The sequence below is a fragment of the Triticum aestivum genome, chromosome 4D (assembly GCF_018294505.1).
Source record: "Triticum aestivum cultivar Chinese Spring chromosome 4D, IWGSC CS RefSeq v2.1, whole genome shotgun sequence".
NCBI lineage: Eukaryota > Viridiplantae > Streptophyta > Magnoliopsida > Poales > Poaceae > Triticum > Triticum aestivum.
Window position 1 is genome coordinate 440,088,819 of NC_057805.1, and position 9,862 is coordinate 440,098,680.

At 44.0% G+C, this 9,862-nt stretch overlaps 1 pseudogene; it reads right to left on the minus strand.

Annotated features, from left to right (window-relative positions):
- Positions 1–2,873: 2,873 nt before the first annotated feature.
- On the minus strand, positions 2,874–9,101 carry LOC123098451 (RNA-binding protein 39-like; annotated as a pseudogene).
- Positions 9,102–9,862: the final 761 nt, after the last annotated feature.

Below are 9,862 nucleotides of genomic sequence, written 5' to 3' on the forward strand. Positions count from 1 at the left end.
GCCATTGCCCCGCCACCGCCCGCTCCGGTTCATCTTCCCCGACCATTCTTCGCCACCATGGAAGCCTCCCAGCCGTCCCCGTCACCGTGGAGGTCCACACGCGCAATCCCCTCCGGCAGATCTCATCGCCGGTCATGTCGCCCCCGTCGTCGCTCAAGGCACCACCGCGCCTGCCCGCAAGCGGCAGGGCACCGTGGTCGTACAGGGCGGAAATCCGGCTGGCCCCGCCGGGAAGGACGCGCGTCGGGCGCCGCCGCCGCTGCGCGATCTGCCTGGCCGCCGCCGGAGAAGGTGGGCAAGGTTTCGAGCGTGAAGCGCAAGAAGGTTCCTATGAAGAGGCCGGCGCCTTCATCCATGCCCTTCGCCCCGGCAAGAGCTTCCCCGACGATGGCGTTCAACGGCGCTGCTTCCACCGCAGGCGAGGTGTTCGATGAAATGGCCGGAAGGTATGCATCTTCGATCCCTTATACTTGCTTTGCTTTTCGCCATTGTGGTAGCTCGTGACTTGATTTCACTCAATGTAGCGGTGGTTCAAACAATGTCACTGCCGAGTTCGTCAACTTGTTGGACACCAACACCGTCGACATCGATCAAGCCCCCTTCGCTGATTTCGATTACAATGAAATGGAGGGTGGCGTGGATGATCACGGTGGTGAAGATGAAGTGGAGGTGATAGATGAGGGGGTGTATGAGCAAGTGCAAGCAAAAAAAGCGCGAGATCGAAGAACTACACGATGTTGGAAGACCAAATCTTGATCAAGGCTTGGAGCGCGGTGTCTCTTGATGCTTGCATCGGTACATCTCAAACCGCCAAGAGGTATTGGCAAAGAATCTAAAATCAATACTCCCGCATGATGGGGAAGCATCCCAATAGGACTCCACGCACCTTTCGGTCACTCCAAGGTCGTTGGGACTTGATCAAGCCGATTTGTAGCCGTTGGGCTGCTTGTTTGGAACAAGTTCGCAATGCACCTCCAAGTGGAACCGTGGAATCCGACTATGTGAGTTCATTTTCACATCCCATGTTGTGCAAATCATTTGTACCATTTGAAGTGATTTCATCATTTGACATTGTTTTAATTGTGTGGGAGAAAATTGCCCAACAAATATACAAAGACATGGAAGCTTCCGAAGGCAATTTTTTTAAACTAGAGCATTATTGGAACTTGCTCAAAGGGTGTGACAAGTGAAAGTTGATTGACAGAGAATCCCCACCGAAGAGAGGCTCACTTACGAACATGGATGAAGATGAAGATGATGATGGCCCAAGAAACTTGAACAAGCCCGATGGTGACAGGAAGACAAAGGAGAAGATCAAGAGGGAACACGAAGCATCGAGCTTGAGGGACAAGATAGATGCCATGGTGCAATCAAATGAGTTGATGTTAGCGAAGACATTGGAGACAAAGAAAGAGTTGGCCGAGAAGAAGGCACGAGAGAAGCAAGAGAAGTGATAATTGCTCAAGGACGAGGGGTTGCGCAAGGCGGCCATTGAGGAGAGAAGAGCACGTGCCGCTGAGAACAAAGCCATGTCCAAGCTTCTTGCCGAAGAGAACATGATCATGACACTGAACCGCGATGACATGGACGACATCACCAAAGAATGGCATGATATGGCAAGGAGAGACATCTTGAAGGATGCTAGCGGCGGCCGGTTCGTGTTTCAGTGCCGGTGATGTTTTCTCATCAGGATTTCGAACAAGTGCCAATGATGCATTCAGCGTGCCCGCGATGCTTTCGGTGCGAGAGTTGGAACAAGTGCCGACGATGGATTCGGGGGCGGCGATGGCATCGATGGAGGTGGTGCGGAGTGAAGATCATGACGACGGGTGAAAAGCGACCAAGATGATGTTGGACGTGGTCGTCGCTTTTGCATGAAGTCCTTTTGTGTTTGTCCTACAAAATTATGCTTTCATTTACGCGTGAACTATGTTTTATTGTTCGAATTTGAACTCAATTATCGGAATCGCTGTCAAATTCGCTTATCGGGGTTTTTTGGTTTGCGGGTCAACGCAGGCTGCGGCCGAGCAGACCCACGTAGCCGACCCATAAAAGAGCATATGACGCATATGCTCTTTTACGGGTCGGCTACGGGGGGTCTACTCGGCTGCAGCCCGCGTCAGCCTACAAATCCGTTTTCCAGCGAACTGTAAACGCATTTTACGGATCGGATGGTGTCTGCTAGAGATGCTCTAAGGATATGATCGGCACGGTGCTGGGATTGGCTGATTGTTTTGCTGCAACCGGCAACAATGGCGCTGTGACAATGAACGGGTGGGCATCGAGGAGGCTGCAACCGGTAGTAGAATTATTTTTTTCTGCAGCCAACGGAGTGCTGCCACGACAACGACGACTTTTTTTGCTGCAATGGTGACTGGGACAGGACGACTACGGTTGGAGCGGCGGCGTACCCGTGCGACGGGCAGCCCAACTGGTGCTTCAACCACAAGGCGTCAAGCTGCAAGCTCTGCCATCTGAGCTACAAAGCGGCAATGGTGGAGTCGGGTCGACTTCCAGTTTCAACATGAGCCGCTAGGACGCGGGTGTTGTAACAAGCAGCAACGTGAGAGAAGTGCTGCTACCAACCTCGCTGGAGCACAAACTTCCAGTCTCAATGCCAACAAAGGAAGGAGACAATTCAAGAGGGAGAGGGCATCCAACGGCTGTAGTAAAGACAGATCGAACGGCTCTGGAGGTGACCGGCACAAGCCCTAGGCCGGTCGCCCAGCTGCATTCCCCAAACTCGTTTGGTTGGCTAAAGTTGGTTGAAAAAGCACAACCAAACAGACCCTAAGGTAATCTACGGCACGACACACGCCCAAACTACCAGAATTAATTCAACCACAGAAATAAACACTAGCACCAGATCCAGCTTAACAAGGAACCAAACTCTTATCTTTTAATTACTTTTGGTGATCACTGAATAGTTTGATGCTACAACAAGCTTGAATGCTTGATGGTGTAATGTTACAACTGACGAAGAGACATTTCCTCCACTAATATTAGCCAAAGACACCCGCGATGAGGAGCAAGTGCATTACACTGAAGACACTATTTCCAGCTTCTAAGCGAGTCCGCTGCCAGGTTCACTCTGGGAACTTCATTTCATACTGCTGAGTGGACTGACATAACAAAGATCAACAAACTAATTAGCAAACTAAATGCGCAAGGGAAAATCTCAAGTCAACAGAAAAGTGTGGCATTTACCATAAATGTTGCAGTAATCATCTTTCCCGCAAACCATCGCCCTTGAAGTGCTTTCTGTGCACCCATGGCGGCCGTTATGCTATCGAACCGCAGGTACACAAAGCCTGCGGTATTTCTGCAAATCAATGGCAATACCAAAGGTTAGGCCATAAGAATTTCTGTTACTGATATGGTTTGAACTTTGGGATCATAAGTCACACAACCAACAGAAGTGTATTTTTCTGCAAGAGATAAGGCCATATAACAAATAACAAAAGCAGAAAGCTTCACGGTTTAAAGCAAATGTACTATGATCCAAAAATGTAATATTAGTGAGCAAGCAAACAAGAAAAAATAATTAAGTGAGCAGGCAATGTTTCAGTCTAAGATAATCTACAAGAGAACTAAAGGATGTTTCAATAAAGCAGCATGCCGATAGTGAAACAACCAAAAAGGATTCTTACAGCATGGCTCAACAATTGCTTAAATACATTAATAAGAATCATTTACTTACTTGTCTACAAAAATGTGTCTTACTTGCCCAAACTTAGAACATTCTTCTCGAACATCATCTCTAATATCTAAATCAAAATCAGGATCCGTCTGCAACAAAAAATAAGTGAGAATGTTAACAGATAGTTTTTGTTGAACCAAAGGGAGATCAAAGCTCCTCCAGGCTATATAGCAAGAAAATATTGACCGTTGGCGGCAATAAGAATAACAATAATTCAGTAGTTAAATACCTCCACAGCTGGATCAAACATATTCTTGAGCAATAGGCATTCACTAGGTGGAGCCGTGTCAATGGACTGGGTAATAACTGGAATAGATGCCCCTGGAATTAAACCAAGACCAGGCACTGTAGGCTGTAGCACAGTACCAGTTGCAGGAGCACCAAGAACAGGTGGTAATGCCACGGCAGAAGCACCCAACCCAGAAGTCAAACTGTAGATTGGCAGATTAAAAAGAAAGGTGATGTTAGATGGGAGCATTATGTAGAGATATGCAGATACCAAGATATATATATATATAAAAGGTGTTTATTATAGAACTCATGATGTGCAACTGTTTTTTGAACTTGGAAAAGAAATCTTAAAAGCATCATGGCACAAATTTCTTGCCAAGCTAACTTGTTAATATTTGCAAGAGCCCGAACATCACAAGAATATAAAGGTATTTTAGCAAGTTTTTCCTTCATGCGTTAAGCATTCATCATTCACACTTGATAACAACAAAATATTATTTTTACCACAGTTTTCATTTAACATGTGAACAGTGATGACTCCTCAAATTCGCAGTCAATGCAATTGATAGTGGATGTTACGGTCGCAGTATTTTCCTCATTTCTCAAGTGATCACTATTCGCATGTTAAATGTTAGAACTGTAGTGCAACAGAATATTTTAACCAAAAGTACACCAAAGAATTGGAGGTCCATGGAGAATGACCTTCACAAACTATATATACGGTAACAAGTGTTGTTGTAGTGGTGGATGAATCCTGATATTAATAACGGAAGATTTGGATAGGAATTATTGGCACTCTTACAAGTAATATAATGGACATTCTATACTACTGAACCATCAACTGCAGGCTATGCAGCCTCTATCATAAGCTTTGTAGATTAAGGAGAATTTGTATCCAATCATACATTAAGCATCTACAGTTGTATGTGTCACTTCAAATGTCAGAAGTTCAGAACTATCTTGAGGTTATGACATAATCTAGGATGAGTGGGATGATGTGAAAAGCTCAAACTAATATGAACAAATATTTGAGTTTGCATGTATAGAAATAGCATACCAGGGAAAACTAAAATATATATTTGATCTAAAATAGCAAAAGAGACATGAATGCCAAATAAGATTGTAACATAGTCATGAAAAGAATATATCCTGTCAAGGACAATATAAAGACAAAAAATGTCATCGACTTGACAGAAATATACCTGGTGGTGGCGCCACTACGGTCCAGTTTCTGCATAAGAAGAGCTCTCGAGCTAGCATTCAGTGCCTGCATGCATGCGGACAAGTCAAACAATGATATTAAACTATCTAGATAACATTTGACAACAGTCATGCGATGCCCTGCTCTTGAGCTGGTGTAAATGGTACTTATTTTGGATCAGAGGGAGTAACTTCTAACTGATTTCTCAGAAAACATATGACAACGGAAAGGTGCTTTGGCATATTTTAAAAAGCAAACAGGAATGTGTGCAATGGCTATTGTGCATCAACTTCTAAATAATTTGTAAAGACAGGACATACAGACTGCAGCAATGCAATTCATCATGTCACCCATTCTAGATACTAGAAATCTGAGAACCGAGGCAGCGGCATGGTTGAATAAAACAAATTTGCTGCTAAATAGAATGCAGGTGTGGATACTAAACATATGCAATGGTTAAGTACCTTAATACCATGATACGAAAACCCTTTACAAGGAATACGATACATCATGTCCCAAGAAACCCAACTTAAAAAACAGAAAACATGTACGAAAATTCCCAGTAATAAAGAATGCCTCGCAGAAATAACACCTACCAAGCCTCCACCTTCGTCATCATCCAAATCGCCTGCGGTTGCCCCACTGGCTTGCACTCCCGGTTGCTCCGTCACAGCTGAAACCTGGTCATGATATTTGATTGGCATATTGGCATGTGGTGTAACAAAGTTAAAAGTTAAAACAACCAAGAGGGAGGCAGGTAAGAACTCACCTTGATTACTTTTCCAGCAATATCAAGTTGACCATTTAAACTCTGAGCAGCTTTTGCATCTTCCAGACGTGCAAACTAAGTAATGAGATGGAGCAGAGTGAGAAACTGAGAATTACGCACAAACAGAAAATGAACTGCTTTCATAACAAAATACATGCCTGCACAAAACCAAAACCTTTACATAATCCGGTAAGTGGGTCTACAGGCAGCTGGACAAGCTCAACCAATCCAAATGGTTCGAAGACCTGGAAAAAAGAACCCTTAAATAATGGCACAAATACCACATAACAAGGATATATAAGCAGCAGTAACATGCATGACCCTATAAAACGAAATCAACAACCACTAGTTAAGGAGTTTTCAGTTATGTAAACTTTAGAAATCTGCACATATAAACTATATGCTTGATTATTACCAGTCTCAACTGCTCCTCTGTAATATTGGAGTGAAGATTTCCAACATACAACTTCCTTGCCCCACCTGAAGCTGCTACACTTGACGAAGCATTAGACTGAACTAGATTCTTTTCAGCCTCTGATGCCTTAACGTCCACTGGTTGACCAAGAAGCGGTTGACCTCTAAAAGAGCAATCGCCATTGGAACCGACATAGCATCATAAAATTCAATATACCTGACAATGCAAGAACATTAAAATTAGATTATCAGCTGTCAATAAGGCCATCTTTATTTCTAGGGCCAATATCATGTGCTCCAAACAATATGCTGCAAGACGTTGTTATCCCTAAAATATTGGCTGTTCATACGAATCAATTGAAAATGCACAAAAATAGCAATGTGAAACAGTCATGTTTTATGTTAAACACTGCATAGTCAAAATATGTATGTGTTCTATCTTCTGTCCATCATCACAACAAAATAAAATAAAATTGGGAACAGCAAGGGTGCAATGGTAACAAAAGAATTGCAAGACAATGCACAGCAAATATGATACACATTAAATACTCACCCGACTCCTTTAGAACGTCGTGAGTTTCGATCCATTATTAAGCGGACATCCCGGACCTAGAAAAATAACATGACAAAGATTAAAAAAAGATCAATAATGCACTAAATAGCAAATAGATGAATATCAACAGAAATATCTTATCACTGGTTAGTGTAAGGTCAAGGTGAAGGAACAATCCAAAAGCATTCATCAGTTAGGTTCCGGTTCATCCAATTAGAAAATAATATTCCTCTTTAACAGAACCAGCTTATTATCTGTTTAATTCAAGAGAAAGTTTAGCGAACTGACATTGTGTATAGTGTACATATCACAAATGTTCCACTATTTCCTAAATAAAGAACAAAACGAGATAAACAGGGTGACTACTAGTATAACAAAAAGGATGTAAAAATTGGAGGCTTGCCTTTCCGGCCCTTGAGTTAAAGAACAAAACAAGATAAACAGGGTGATTACTACTAGAACAAAAAGGGTGTAAAAGCAGATGCTTGCCTTCCCGGCCCTTGAGAAGAACTCATACACATCTCTTTCATCCGCCTTCAATGATAGCTGTCATTATGCTTATAAACATTAGCTTCGAGACAAAAGTTCTCAAAATTGCATATACCAACAGGCTGAATATGTTAGCTTGTTAAATGAACGCAACCTGGAAGGCAAATACAGTTCTTTGATCTCTTTCTGGATCTGCTTCAGGTTCAGCACCATCTTCTTTCCTACGTCTGCAAACAGGAAAAAAATATTCATAAGAATGGATATGTAGGAAAACAGAAACACCAATTACGAATCAGAACCTATACATCATACTAACATTCTCCCCATTTATCAATACAAATAGAGTCAAAAGGTCAAGAAGCACTGCAGTCAGTGTCACGAAAGGTAAAAAACAGACACCCAGCAAATCGACATCCTATCGGGGAGGAAGAAAAGGGTAAGCCCTGCATTGTAAGACATGCGATTGTTTAGGTAACTTGACTTTAATATCTCCTGCAAAGAGGGAGCAGAAATTAAAAGGCTTGTTTGTGCAAGGGGACAAACATTGAGTCCTCTTTACAATAAGAGGCAATGCTTCAGTGAAAAATCCCAACACACCCCTTCATCGGAATTCTGCAACAGGAGAAATATAGTTCAGCCTTGTGTTCTGGATGCAGGAAATCTGTAATCACAGATGTCGTCATTGCTCTCAGAAACACGCTACCGCGCAAAACCGCAAAATGATATCATCACGTATAGATTTCCAGATTCATTATCCTATTATGCTATGCCAACTTCATATAGGAACTCAAAATAAATCACCTTATATCCAAGGTCAGGCTCAATATCAAGACCAACTGGAGACTGCACTAGCACATTGAATCTGCAGGTTCCAATACTAATGTTTAATTGTATTACTTTGAATAAACCAAGGTATATATGACATAAGAAATTTTAAGGAACACAACTGAACACTGGCTGCGGTCTGGTAGAGGAAAGGTACTAAGTGAAAATTTGATGCTGTAACTGCGCAAATATGCAGCAAACACATCATCCCTTCCAATCCTAAGGCCGGTATCTGCGCGAGCCAGAACACACAAACACAGATGTACCACATCACTAGGTTCTTATTAAAAAAACAAGTCCGATAAAGTTCAGAGTCATGAGTTGGCACCTGACGTCACGGTCACGGTAGTCGCGCTCACGGAAGCGCTCTCGCTCTCGCTCGTCGTCATCACGGCGACGCTCCGACCGGCTGCGGCTCCTCCGCTCCCTCTCCCTCTCCTTCTCCCGCTCGCGGTCGCGGTCGCGGCTCCTCCGCTCCCTCTCCTTCTCCCTCTCCCGCTCGCTCTCCCTGCCCAGCCTCTCCTTCTCCCTCACGTCCCGGTCCCGGTCGCGGTCCCGGCGCTCCCGGCTGCTGCGGTGGCGCTCCCGGCTCTCGAGGTCGCGGTCGCGGTGCTCGGAGCGAGAGCGCTTGGACCGGCGCTCGCCGTCGTCGCGGTCCTCTCCGTCGCCGGCGCTGCTCCGGCGGCGGGAGCTGCGGTCCTTCCCGTCGGATCCGTTGGCCGGAGGCGCGGCGGAGGCCTCGACCGTCTTCTCGAGGTACTCGTACTCGTCGAAGTCCATGGCGATGACGAGGTGGAAACCCTAGATTCGTGGAGAGAGAAAAAGAGGCGCCGCGGCTAAACCCCAGCCCTCGGCTTTTCTATCGGGAAGGATGAAAGAATTTTCGCAATGCTGAGTTGCTGACTGCTCGACGTGGACTGGACCCCAGCCCGTGTTTTGTCGGTTCGGGTGGTAGAATTGAGCACGGGAAATCTCCTTGTTGGACTCTGAAACTTACGGCCTGGGCTGGATTGCCTAATACAACACGGGCTCGACGAAAACTTTGGGCCTCCAGAGCACCAGCCCAAAAGAAAGGTTTTCTTTGTCTCAAAAAAAGGATTTTCTAGTTATCAAGAAAAATTCTTTTATGGCCGAAAAAGGGAAGAATTTTCTCTCTTATATAGGTCAACAATTTTTGAATACTGACTAGCATCCACTGTATATATTGTATAGAAGCAAATGGATAGTCGTTGATTTGTTCGAAAGGATGAATCTCCACTGTTTATCAAGCCCAAACTCAAGTGATCCAAAGGTTGATGTTTCTTGGTGTCGTACGGCCGCACGCCAATACTCTGCCGACATATATCTTTTTGGACTTGTCGCAGCCTCGCATGTCACACCGCACACCTGTTGTAGCCTATCAATCTATGAGTTGAAAAATATCCATAGCTATACCTACCCAGTGATAGAAAATTAAGAATTTAGAGATCGCAACATATATGCGAGATCACCATCCTAAAAGATAGGCATAAGAATTTTTTATGAATAACCTTCCAAACCAAATCAGATATTACTAAATAAAAATCGCCAATCCCGCACACTATGCCATTTATTATTATCATTATCTCTATTATTAATTGACAACCATAACTTTCCTAATACAACAAATATAACATTTTTTCTTATCTTACCAAAGCACAT